The sequence below is a fragment of the Lygodium microphyllum genome, chromosome 6 (assembly GCF_053477565.2).
Source record: "Lygodium microphyllum isolate KBCC chromosome 6, Lygodium_microphyllum_v1.1.10, whole genome shotgun sequence".
Taxonomy (NCBI): Eukaryota; Viridiplantae; Streptophyta; class Polypodiopsida; order Schizaeales; family Lygodiaceae; genus Lygodium; species Lygodium microphyllum.
Window position 1 is genome coordinate 161210769 of NC_141140.1, and position 14192 is coordinate 161224960.

Here is a 14192-nt window from a genome sequence, read left to right on the forward strand (position 1 = left end):
AACAAGATTGGAAGCTTGAGCTTCTAAAAGCAACGTTAGAAAACTAATGATTTTTTAATTAAACTAAAAAAAAGTAACACCCTTAGGAAAAACAATCACTAACTTTTCAAGGTGTAAACTAACTACTCTAACTCTTAAGTTACTAACATAAAAAATCAATCTATCCACACATTAACACCAAAAGCATTAATTTAAAACACTAACTCAAAAGGTACTAATTTATTAATCTACTAACTAACACTCTAACAAGTTTAAAGAAAAAGAAAGAAAGAAAACCACTACCTTACCAAAGGTAACATACATGCCTTATGAATAATATCCTCAATGAAACCACACCAAGAATGACATCCCCCTATTTCAAGCTAAACCCATGCTAAAGGTATTACCAAAAGGAACGAATCTTAATTGCACTCAAGTGTACTGCTCACCTTAACTAATAAATCATTTTGGAGTTTGCAAAATGTGCCCCTCACATTCTGTTTTGTGGAACACGTGAGTGACCATGAGCTCAATGTGCCCTTTGTCGTCCCCAACAATGAAACCAATGTTGGGCTTTCACACCCAATGATAGGAACCTTGGGTACCCTCTTATTATTTCAAGAGGTTGACCACGTGATGCATTGGGCTAGCTCTCACCTAGCCACTACATGTGGCAAGCAATCCTACCTTTGTAGTGAGCCCCCTAGGCCTTCCCTCAAGTATGAAGGTAGCACTAGTTAACTATATGATTCAAGTAATCCCCCACATCCTTCCTCACCCTCTATGGCCCTTCACATGGCAAGCTGAGAGCATGACACTAGTCATGAGAGAGCATTCATAAGAAGGGAAAGAGGCTTCACCCTTGGTCCCTCACTCCCTCCCACACACGCGCGCGTGCACACACACACACACACACACACACACACACACACACTCTCTCTCTCTCTCTCTCTCTCTCTCTCTCTCTCTCTCTCTCTCTCTCTCTCTCTCTCTCTCTCTCTCTCAAAAGGCAAGAAGGTAAAACAAGAAGTTGGCACACACAAGAATAACCTCTTCTATTCATTTTCATCCCTTTTACACAAATTTTTAGGCCTATCCTTCTCATTCTTGTACACATTAAACCATATTCATAAGCCACATTTATGTGCATGGGAGGGAGTCTGGCTCTTAGGATAGTGTCACAAAGTCAAAATAAATCATTTCAATTCCGCAAAATCTTCCAAGGTCCCTTCAATCTTCCAATGTCTTCAAAAGTCTTCAACAAATTCAAGTCTTCAAAAATCTAATTAACAAGAAAGAAGAGCATAGTAGAGAGAAAAGACAAGAGAGAATGAGTGATAAGAAGAGAGAAATGCTAGAAAGATAGGAAAGGAGAGAGAGAAGCCATGGAAGCTATGAACAAGAAAGTGAGATGAGAGACAGTTATTGTATTATTATCAAAAAGATATGAAAATTTACATGTCTCACACATTTTATACCTATGTTAGTGTGACTAGGTATTATTACAACTTCACACTAAAATATATATTCACAGCTTCTTACAAGTGGACTACCAAAATCGTTGCCATCATGATTCATTAGATATGCACATTGCACCTAGTATTAGAGCCGAAAGAAAAATTTAGACACGAACCTAAATATTGTTAGAAATTTTTTTAAACTAAATAAGAGTCAATTGAGAATAAATCCTTTATGATTCATTTTTCCACTAATGCTTAATAAACTAGAATGATTAAGGCCATGTTTATTTAGTCATTCACACTTTAGATTTTGGATGGAGGGATCAATTTATGTACATCGTAGATCGACTTTATGATCCCTCTCCATTGTATCATAAAATACATTGGATGCAGAAAACGCCATATTAGAGATTTTGGAAATTTCCCAAGTCCCACTTTTAGTGAATATCTTACTTTGTGAATGAAAGAGAGCACTATGTTTATGTTTATCTTTAAAGGGCACTTTGTATGCTACAAATATGAGATCACACATCTTGAGAGCTTAAATGATGAATGTAAGCTATGTGGATATTAGGAGATTTGGATTTTACCTCTATCGTTTCTAGCATACTAACAAAATATGATGTTGTATGGTGGTGGAAACATCAAGGAGGCTTAACTAGTATATACCTAGGAAATTTCCAAGTTTAATGTGAGAATACAAAGGTTGATGGAGTGGAGAGAGAATTTAGAATACAAGAGCCTTAAACATTGTATGAAAATATGTTATCATGGCCAAAAATTATAACGTTATGGATATGAAGATATTATAATATAAGTTTTTTCTTTTAGATATAGCATTATTTAAAGTGACATGTATAAGTTTCATGAACTAGGACCTTAAAAGAGTCACCACTAACTAGATGTGGTTTAATAACTTGATCTAATACAATATCTTACTACTATATTATTTTAGCTATAGGTTCGAAAAGCCCCGGACCTTCAGAGGGCTTTCCGAACCTACCCTTTTTTCCAAACCTCTCTTTTTCAATCAAAACCCCCTCCCCTCCTCTCTTTCTCACGTGCAATATCTCATTTTCTCTTCCCTTTCCCCTTTTTCATTATAGCCTTCCTCCCACCCCCCCCACCTCCCTTTTTTAAATTAAAACCCCTTCCCCTCTCTCTTTCTTTTTCCCATCCCCTTTTTATTTAAATTCTTCCCCTCTCCCCCCTCTCTCTCTCATGTGTAGGGCCTAGGTTCTCTCTCTCTCTCTCTCTCTCTCTCTCTCTCTCTCTCTCTCTCTCTCTCTCTCTCACAATTAGATTAAACTTTCTTTCTGACACTCATACACACACACAGTTAGACTTTTTAATTTAAACTTTTCTTTAATTAAATATTTTAAAATATTTTTTTAATTTAAAGTTTTTCAAACATAGGTTTTCACACATTTTGAGAAGGAGATAGAATAAAAGAGAGAGAGAGAGAGAGAAGAAGACGAAGAAGAATAAGGATAAAAAGAAGAAGATGGAGAGAGAGAAGGGGGAGAAAGAGGAAAGAGAATAGTCTTTTTTAATTAAACATTTTTCTTCTCCCCCTCCCCCCTCTCTCTCATGTGTAGGGCTTAGGTTCTCTCTCTCTCTCTCTCTCTCTCTCTCTCTCTCTCTCTCTCTCTCTCTCTCTCTCTCTCTTTGTTAGATTAAAATTTTTAATGTAAACGTTTTGTTTAATTAAAATAAGGAGAGAGAGAGAGAGAGAAATAGCAAAAAAAGAAGAGGAGAGAGAGGAAACAGAGAGAAAGAGAAATATAGGGAGAGGAAATATAAAATTTAAGAGAGATAGAGAGAGAGAGAAAAAGAAAAAAGGAAAAGAGAGGAGAGAGCAGGAGAGAATCAAAGAGAAGAAAATGAGAGAGAGAAAATAAGGAGAAAAAGAAAAAGAATTTGAACACAATGAGAGAATTATAGACAGAGGAAAGATAAAATTTAAAATAAAGAAAGAGAATTATAGAGAGAGGAAATATAAAATTTAAGAGAGAGTGAGAGTGAAGAAAAGAAAAAAGGAAAAGAGAGGAGAGAGAGGGGAGAGAGGCAGAGAGAAGAAAATGAGAGAGAGAAAATAAGAAAAAATTTTATAGAGAGAGAATTATAGAGAAAGAATTTAAACATAGAGAGAGAATCATAGAGAAAGGAAGTATAAAATTTTAAAGAAAGAGAAAAGAAAAAGAAAATAAAAAAAGAGAAACTTTCTTTTTAATTAAAATAAGGAGAGAGAGAGAGAGAAATATACAAAGAGCAAAAAAGAAAGAAGTGGAGAGGGAGGGAGAGAGAGAGGAAACAGAGAGAAAGAGAATTATAGAGAGAGAAAATATAAAACTTAAGAGAGAGAGAGAGAAAGAAAAAAGGAAAAGAGATGAGAGAGGGGGGACAGAGACAGAGAGAAGACAATGAGAGAGAGAAAATAAGAAGAAAAAGTGAGAGAATTTGAGCACAGAGAGAATTATAGAGAGAGGAAAGATAAAATTTAAAAGAAAGAGAAAAGAAAAAATTCAAAGAGAGAAGAAAAAAGAAAAAAGGAGGAGAGAGAAGGAAAGGAGAGGAGAGGGGAGAGAGAGAGAATAATAATAATAATAATAATAATAATAATAAAGAGGAAAAGAGAAAGAGAGATAAAAAAAAAGAGAAAATATAAAATTCTTTTTAAAATTTAAATATTTTTTGAGAGAGAGAGGAAGGGAGAGAGGGGGAAAAGAGAGAGAGAGAGAGAATATATAAAATTTAAAAGAGAGAGAATGAGAAAAGAAAAAGATAAAATTTAAAAGGGAGAGAGGGAGAGAAGAAAAAACAGAAAATTAGGAGAAAGGGGAGAAGAAGAAAAGGAGGCGGAGAGAGAGAGAAAGGAGAAGAAGAGAGAGAATTATATATAGAAAAAAGATAAAATTTACATACTTTAAGAGAGATTGGGGAAAAAAAGTGAAAGAAGAAGAAGAGAGAGAATATATAGAGAGAAAAAAAATAAAATTTAAAAAGAGAGAGAGAATAAAAAATAGAGAAGAAAAAGAGAAGGAAAAGAGATGAGAGAGAGAGAGAGAGAAGAAAAGCTTGGAGAGAAAAGAGAGAGAGAGGGAGAGAGAGAGAACCAGGAGAAAAAAAAAAAACTAAAATAGAAGGCAAAGAAAGAGAGAGAGAGAGAGAGAGAAAAAATAGACATAGGAAATTTGGGGGAGAGAGAGAGAGAGAGGAAAAAGAGGAGAGAGAAATATAAGAAATGGATTGTTGAGTGAAGTTACCTATTGCCCGGCAACTTCGCTTGCCACTTCAAGAGCGAAGCTGCCGCAAAGCTGCCTAGCGTTCTATGCGCGCGAAGCACATGTAGAACGCTAGAAGTAATAAGTTTGGATAACCTATGATGTGATTGTCCTTTTTTTGTGTAAACCAATGGACACAAGTATATTAAATAATTGCTCATCCCATTTGCATTTTTTGTATGTATATGTATGATATATAAATATCTTTTGTTCGAAATTTCTATCTATCTTGACAACATATGGACAAGATGGATATTGGCTTTGGCCAAAATCAACTAGCTTCACACTTTGACTAGCTAAATGAACTTTCATATCATAAAATGGAGATTTATATACCAAGCTAGAAGTTTATGATTTTTCTAAGACTAAAGATTTAACCTTTGACCAATGGTTTGTGTTTCCAAAGAAATAGACATAAATTTTATTATTAAATAATACTGTTTTGTTAGCTAAGACATAAAGTACAAAATTGAACTTAAACCACTTTATAAGAAATTTCAACACAATTAACTAATGTTATTGAAAGAATAAAAAACATTAAGTAGATTCTCTCATTGATATTGGTGGCGTTTAAAAACACCAAGGTAACTATATAAAACACTTTAAATTTCTAACAAGCATGTATTTCATAGCCATGCAAAAGCCCTTAATGTAAGGGATATATTTACTATGAAAGTCAAAATTAGTCCATATAGAGTCACTCTCTTGTTGCATCATGTATATTGGAAAAATAGAACTTTTGTAGATAGCTGCACTACCATTTATGAAATGTTTGTGATATCCTAACTCATGAGCAAGTTGCATTGCTTCCATATCTTTCAAAGTAGAGACTAAAGGAGTCTGCTTCAACTTGGATAATTGTGAGTTGTTCAATGTAAGTGACAGACGATGTGAGGCATTTGTTGAGTATGTTTGTATAGTAGACAATCATAAAGTACGAAATAGGATTTAAACCACTTTATAAGAAATTTCAACACAATTAACTAATGTTATTGAAAGAATAAAAAACATCAAGTAGATTCTCTAATTGATATTGGTGGTATTTAGAAACACCAAGGTAACTACATAAAACACTTTAAATTTCTAACAAGCATATATTTCATAGCTATACAAAAGTCTTTAATGTAAGAGATATATTTATTATGAAAGTCAAAATTAGTCCATATAGATTCACCGCCTTCTTCTTACATCATGTATATTGAAAAAATACAAATTTTATAGATTTTGTATAAAAAATTTAGTTACACTACCATTTATGAAATGTTTGTGATATCTTAACTCATGAGCAAGTTGCATTTCTTCCATATCTTTCAAAGTAGAGACTAAAGGAGTTTGCTTCAACATGGATAATTATGAACTGTTCAATGTAAGAGACGAATGACGTGAGAGATTTGTTGAGAATGTGAAAAAAATATATATGATGATTTCTTTGAAGTAAAATATATTCTAATAAAGTCATTTTTTCCATACCTAATTTTTATCGTTAATTATAGGTATACTTAAGATACTAACAATAGATTCTAGTAATTAGTTGTAAAAATTATATTATCATTATAATATTTAACATACTCAATTTCTAAAAAGGCCTTCAAAATGGCATGTACAAAGAAGGTGTTTATTAGTCTTAATTATTAAAAGAATATTTAAACATGATACTTTTGACCATGTGACCAAAACTATGTCACATATAAGTGACACATGAAAATTTAATTGAGATAAGTTATACTCTATTTAGATAAGTTTTCATAGTTTCTTCTTAAGTACTAACCATTCTATTTTTAAACTAGTTATATCCCATAGATATTTAAACTCATGAATTGTAACAATGATTTTACTCTAATATTCCATATACATATCTCAAAAGATACATTGGAGTGAAATCTTTATTGCAATATTTGCTACTGAGGTAAAACTCCTTTGGGAGGTGCAATGAATCTTTTTTGGAATGTGCAATATATTGTTAGCTCTCTTATCCTAAGGTATATGCATAGACATACACTAGTGATGCAGTAAAAGGGGCTATAAGAGATAAGAGATTTGACCATGTGGACAAATCTAACCAAAACTAACATGACAAGATCATTACACAACACATATAAGAGTTTAATTGAAATAAGATCTAAAACAAACTTTTCATTATGATAAGTATTCTTACACACTAGATTACAATTAAATAGTTATCCTTACAAAGGATAATAAATTTTAATGAGCTCTTTAATACTATTTTGGCAAAATATTTACTTAAATAAAATTTTTAAACCACTAGTTTCTTTAACTAATATCATCAAGGAAAGAAAATATTGTAAATGCTAATGGAAGTAACTTCTCAAGAGAAAAATCCAAATTACATCAATGTGTCTTCCTTGATAAAAGCAGAAGGAACAGAGTTCAAACACCTGAAGGAGCCTTTAATTTCTCTTTCATAATTAGACTTGCTATATCTTGGCTTGATTCTTCTATGCCCTTGGGTGGTACTTCAAGAACTTGAACTTCAATAGGAGGAACCTCTTGGGAGTTTGAATTTTATTTGGCACTCTCATGGACCCTCCACAATTGTGCTTCAACTTGTCTTTGCTCTTGAGTGCTGCAAACCACTACAATAATCTTCATATGATTTACCAATGCCACCGTAGATGCAAATCCACTTGCATATGCATCAAATAAAACCTCATGAGCATCATTGAATGCTTTGACTATAGTTTTCATAACTTTCATTTCCTTTCTTAAAACAGCCTTTGCAATCCTTTGTTCTTCTTCAAGATCTTCATCATTGCACTCCTTGTCCAAGCCTTAAAAGTCCAAAATGGAAGTCTTGTTGACACTGTTTATATATCGCTCAAAATTGATGAAGCTTTTCTCCATGGTCACTAATGTCAAAACCACAAAAGAATCTATAGATCCAAAAGCAAACGTTCTATCCATTGGTAGAAAGTCAACACTACCAACTAGCATGTGATACTTGCAAGAAATGCTTTCAAGAGCATTTTTCAAAGCTTCCATTTGCTTTCGATCAAGAAATGATAACAACATGAATTGTTTAGGTTCACATGTCATTTCTAGTATAATGGATACAACCTTTCCAAACTTTATAGAGTCCCATTTCATTCCCTCAACCCCATGTGCTGCATCTAAAACAACAACCCCAATGGTAATTGGGTCTCTGTAAACGTTATTTATAAGATCAAAGGTTTCTAGATTACATCCGACAACATATACACACCAAGGGGAAGTAGTGGAGGATTAAAGAGGATTTTGATTTTTTCCAATTAGGAAGTTCACAATATCTTTTGCTCCATTTGGCAGGGACCCTACATCAGCTCCACGTGTGAGCTTCTTTGATACCCAATCATTGCAAATGTCTAAAATCTTTGTGTAGACTTCATCATTGATATCATAATCATTAGCAAGCTCTTCCCAAGTATTCGTCATAGCGCTACTTTTTGGAACTGAAGCATTAAAAAGAGTAACTAATTCCTCCTTTAGGACCCTATCTTGCTTGATTTGCTTAGCCCTTGTTTCTATGTCAATCATATCTTCCTTATCCCATTTGTTTCTATGAAAAAGGATATGACCTTCATTGATCTCCTCTTGTAGTGGAAGGATGTCTTCATCCTTTAAACCCATAAGGCAACGAAATGCAGCAAGAGAAGGTTGCATTCCCTTTTTTCTCGAACTCTCCTCTTGGGATATAACTTCACCTCTAGAGTATCTCTTCATGATTTTGATCCAACTATCAAATATTTCTTGGGAGCTAAGAATCATATGGAAATCTCTAGATGCACAATTTTCTCCAATGTATGCCACAAATCTTTGCAAAAAAAAAGATCAAAATACTGAGCATATAAGAAAAGAAAGAGCATCACACTAATCTTCACAAAAAGAGAACGTAAGCTTATATGTGATTACCTGCCATGGTACTCTTTGAGAGCTTGTCTTAGAAAGCCCTTGTTGGGGTTTTGGTGGAGAACCAAATGCTAGCCAATGATCTCTCAATTGTTGAAGTTGCTCAACATAAGGGGCATTCTTCATAACATTATGTGATTCCATATTTGTCATTCACGAAAGCTCAATCCATATTTCTGCAGGACAATCAACTAATATTCTAGCATTTCTCGTGGTGTATAAATGCTTGGTTGCTAGATAATGTGTAGTATTACTTTGAATATATATATTTGCTACATGAATTGAGTGAAGCCCCGATATAATCCAATAACTATAAGTATCCAACTTATTAGCATCAACCTCATCACAATGCATGGGTCTCTTCTCATTGTTGTCTTGTATAAAAGGCATAAGATATGCTGTTGTTGCTGGATTCATGGGATTCTTTATGAAAGATGAGGTTAGCTTCTCTACATAATCCCAACATAGTGACCTATAAGCATACAAAGGAGGTGCCTCATAACACCTATCAACGAGAATAGGAAATTGTATTGTTGGACCAAAAGTAAATAAATTTTCAAACATGTGAAATCTTGATTCTTCTTTCTTTCCCTTCTTCTTAACTATCTCAGGAAAATCAAATGTTCTTTCTACTTCCTTGACCTCAAGAGAAATTATTGGCTTTGTAGGTGTAACTTCTAGCATGGAAGGTAAAGTGGCATCATTCTCAGTAGTGTTCGCAGCCATACTAACAACAAGAGCTTGTGACAAGGAACTTTGTTGAGGTGATTTTGACTTTGAGCTTGTGGGATTCCATGAATTATTTTCTTCTTGAGGAGAAGGTGAAGATCTCAAGTCTATTTGTTTATCTTGGAGCTTGATTCTTTTGTTGGGGCAATCACATTTTCTTGATAGGGAAAGTAGCTCACTATTTTGAATAGCTTGGAATGCTAATATAATGTCTTATGTGCCCTTTACCTCCTCAAATAAGGTCCATCCCATTGTTTTCAAAGAGTATTCTTCGTCCTCTTTCATACGGGCAAAGTGAAATGACAAAGGATCAAGTTTGTATACTGCATTTTTCCCCTTGATCTTAACAAGATTACATGGTATTCCCTCTTTCCCAGCACATCCATCTATTATCTTCTCTATGACACCATCTTGTTGAAAAAATGCAATATCACTCTTTAAAGTGAATAAGAGAACATTGTTAGCCCTTTTTCCTTGACTATCATAAACATCCACATACCATGGATACACAAAATCACCACTAACTCCATCAATGGTTTGGGTCTCCTTTTTTTATGTGCTATTTTTCTTTGCCATTGAATAGTTCTACAAAGAGAAAATGTTGTCAAACAAAAGTGGATTTAAAAATATTCAAAATTCGCAAAACCCAAATAAATGTACAAGATTTCTAGGTTGAAAATTGAAAACACAACAACACAAGATTTTACAAAATACAAGACAAATGTACTCCAACGAATGTACTCCAACAGGACTCTTCCATAAAATGAAATATTGAAATCTGAGATTAAGTGTGGTATGAGATCCAACCATAAATATGTGTGCTTATGTATCAAATTGCATGGATTATTCTGGCCCTAAGTTAGCATTAATTATGTTTCTCTTGCAAGAATCATATAGTAAAAACTTTGCCATGGACTTCGGTGAGAAGATCAAATTCTATTAATAGTGAGACTTGACTATGGGCTTAACCAAATAGTCAAGTGATAATGAAATGTTGAGTGTGAGTGTGATATGAGATATAGTGAAAATTCATTGTGGTTATGTAGAAAGTGTCATGGATGATTTTGTCCCTAACTTAACATTGGATTTATTCTCCATGTAAGTTTCCTATGCAAGGATCATACTCTAGGAACTTTGCTAAGATTTTTGGCCATGTGGTCAAATCCTATTTAATCAAAGAATGAGATTTATTCAAATATGAGATCCACCCATATATCAATGTGGTTATGTAGCAATCTCACGATTCCATTTGGCCCAAAGTTAAAAATTTAATTAGTGCACATGTAAGTCTCCCTTGAAAGGAGCTATATTGTACATGGCCAAATTATAGAAAGTAAGGAATTCTAAATAGAAACTAGCCTTTCCTTTTGGAAGAAAGCAAGGATTGATAATATAAGAAACCATTTGACCAAATGGCAAATTTTCATTATTGTAGTAAAATGAACAAAGTGGTTGCTGTAAGATATTGTGATACTGGAAGAGTCCTTATTTTGGCCAAGAGATAGCTTAAGGAGAAGATTTGGCCACATGGTGAAATCTCACAGTATATTGGGAAAAATAACATAAACTACATCTTATATTATAAGAAAAGATTTGACCTCATGGCCAAATCTCAGATTGTATTGAATAAAATAACAAAAAGTACTTCTTATATTGCAAGAAATTTTTTGACCATATGGTCTAATCTATAGATTGATGAAAGATCATGATATGTGTTGTTAGAATATCAAATTACATCCTATGGCAAAATCATATTGAATATTCGTAAGTATTGTATAGCCATATGCTTATTTGCAAAATTATAAAGAATGTAACCATAAAATCTGATGGTAATGCTTTTACTATGAAAATACAGTATGATGGAAAGCTCTATATAGTAAAGTATAATACGATGTATAAGAGAACTTGATAAAATGCTCTAATATTACGGAAGGATACAAGAAATATAAGGCTACGTTTAGCCTTGAGGTGAAATCTTAAGGTATATAGAATCACATAATAGAAAGAAATGTTAGTATTTTAAAAGCACTCATTGATAAAAGCATTGCACAAACCATTTATTCCATATTCACATCTAAGAGACTTTTTTCAACATTACACAAATCATATATTTCATATTGACATCAAAAAGAGTATTTTCAACAGTGCAAGAAATCATGTTTTTCATATTCACAGCAAAGAAGCTATCATTTGCAAGGTAGTGGTTGGACAACAAAAAAGAGAGGCGCTCCAGGGGATCAATCAAGCAATTGAGAAGAAGAAAAAGACGTTGAATTCTCAAGAGTGAGTGCCTAATCTCATTGCTACAGAAATACATATTACATTTGATTTTCATACATGATTCTTATTTAAAAAATATTTTTAGTATTTGATCTTAATATTTTTCAATGCTAATCATACAAAAGAGTAGTAGTGTGATTTGTAGTAATTGTATGGATTGAAATGGTCATAATCAATGTAGTTTAACTCAAAATCAGAAATGAAGTAGGGAAAAGTTAAAAACTGTTTTTAATTAGTAGGTCAGTAATGTGTGCCAACGTAACAAAAATCACCCGTGAAGTAGAGTAGACATGGTGTGGAGTGGCAATCGTTCACTGCCCTGTTGAATTGCTAAAGTCTTGGAGCAAGATTTCTAATTTGAATACACATGTAGTTTTGGTCATAATACCCTAATTCGAACCAAAATTTTCATTGCACAATCTATTTCAGTTTGAGAAAATGAAACAATGGAGAGGAGTCAAAGAAGAGAAGGGGGATAGAACCGCCAAATATTAGGGCCGCAACACCTATAGTAAGAGAGGGGCGACAGGAGCAAAGATAAAAACGTAGAGGATCAGAGATGCAAAACCTGCAACTGTAAAAACGCAACAGAGAAAACACTCAGGTTAGAGAGTTGCATGGAAGAGAGAGGGAGGGGAAGAGAAAACCATTTTGAAAAATGTCATGATTACTTGTAAAGACCGATGCATGAAAGGGATCGTTTAATGTATCACGCTATTCAAATAACCATAACTTGTTATAGAATACGAGTAGATTTAGATCTTATTTTTGTATCTATTTTTTAATTTTATTAAAGATATCAAGTCACATTTTTTTAAAAAATCACGTAATGGCTATACCGTCACCCGCCGGGGCCTATCGGCAGTCCCCAGACCCTGCCGTTGGGGGTGTTGCCCCCAAACCCCCACTGAGGGCGCTGCCCCCAAACCCCCATTAGGGATGCTACCCCCAACCCCCTACTAGGGGTGTTTCCCAGACCCCTAGCAAGGGGCGCTACCCCTCAAACCCCCCATTGGGAGCATTGACCCCAAATCCTTACAAGGGGCGCTATCCCCAAACCCCGACTAGGGACATTGCTCCCAAACGTCCACCGAGGAGGATGTTGCCCTCAAACTCTCACCAGGGGAATTTCTCCTAGACCCGCTCCTTCTCCCTTGCCTCTCCTTAACCCACCATTGGGATATTGCCCCTATTTCCACAACTAGATATTTTGCCTACATACTCTCTATCTTACACTATTAGAGATTCTACTCTTGAATAATCACTAAGGTGGCTTCAAAATCCTCAATGATATTACACATTACATATAAGATACATTAAATATACATAAACTTATAAAATATGATTTAATATATTTAAATTATATTTACTAATTATTGATAAATTAATTAATTATATATATATATATATAATATATTTTGATAATATATTCCATAATATGCACATAGTACGATATACTAATATAATATGATTTAGACTAAAATAGTATGCATTTTACTATTATCAATAACTAGGTAGTATAAAATTTATAAATATTTAACCATGATAAAATTTATCTTTCCTTCTCAAATAGCTTCTAATTCATGCTAAAATTTCCTCAATCTTTATAGCTTTGTGTCATAGGGAATGAAATCTCCTATTCTTTAGAGGTCATTGTGGTTTCAACATTTAAGCACAAGGTCAAAGTTTCTCATAAAATATCTTTATCCTTGTTGTCATGTGGAATACATGAAATAAAGGTTTTGATCATCTGATCAAATGTTTTCTAATGGAGATCACAGAGATTATTTATCCTTGTTGACATACAATAAAGGCTTTGGCCATTTGGCTAAATCTTGTTCTATGGACATCATAAACAATTATTATCCTTGCTTTCATCTATGTTAAATACATGTTTTGACCATATGGCTAAATCTTTTCTTGTGGATATCACAAATAATTTTAATCCTAAGTCTTGTATAAAATAGTTGCAATAGAGCTTTTGACCATCCCGCTAAATCTTTTTTCATAAAGATCACAATGAACTTTTATCCTTGTTGTATGTATTTTGCTTGAGTTTTGACCATTTGGCTAAATATTTTTTTATGGAGACCACAATGAACTTTTATCCTTTTTTTCATGTGAAATACATACAACAAAGGTTTCAATCATTTGACTATGTTTTCTCCTATGGGGGATCACAAATAATTTTTATAGTTGCTATGGTATGGAATACATACAATAGATTTTTGACCAGGTGACTAAATCTTTTCCTATGCACATTATAAATAACTGTAATAATTGTTCTCGTGTTGAATAGATATAGTATAAGTTTTGAACATCTGCTATATCTTTTCCCAATGAGAACACACAATGAAGTTTTTGCTTACTCAAAGAGTAGCTAATAAAATATAGTAAAATCAAGGGAAACTAACCAGTCCACTTAAGGTGCAAGCGGATTAAGGAGGGGACCAGGAAGCAAACTAGAGACTCAGAAGGAGAGAGGAAAAAGAAACCACAGGACCTACCCAAACGCTTCACAAAGTTTAAGAAGGGTGATAGAGTGGTGGTTCTGCTA

General features: G+C 33.6%; 1 pseudogene; it reads right to left on the minus strand.

The window, feature by feature from the left end:
• Window positions 1-7111: 7111 nt before the first annotated feature.
• Window positions 7112-8485, minus strand: LOC148035348 (uncharacterized; annotated as a pseudogene).
• Between the last annotated feature and the right edge of the window lie 5707 nt (window positions 8486-14192).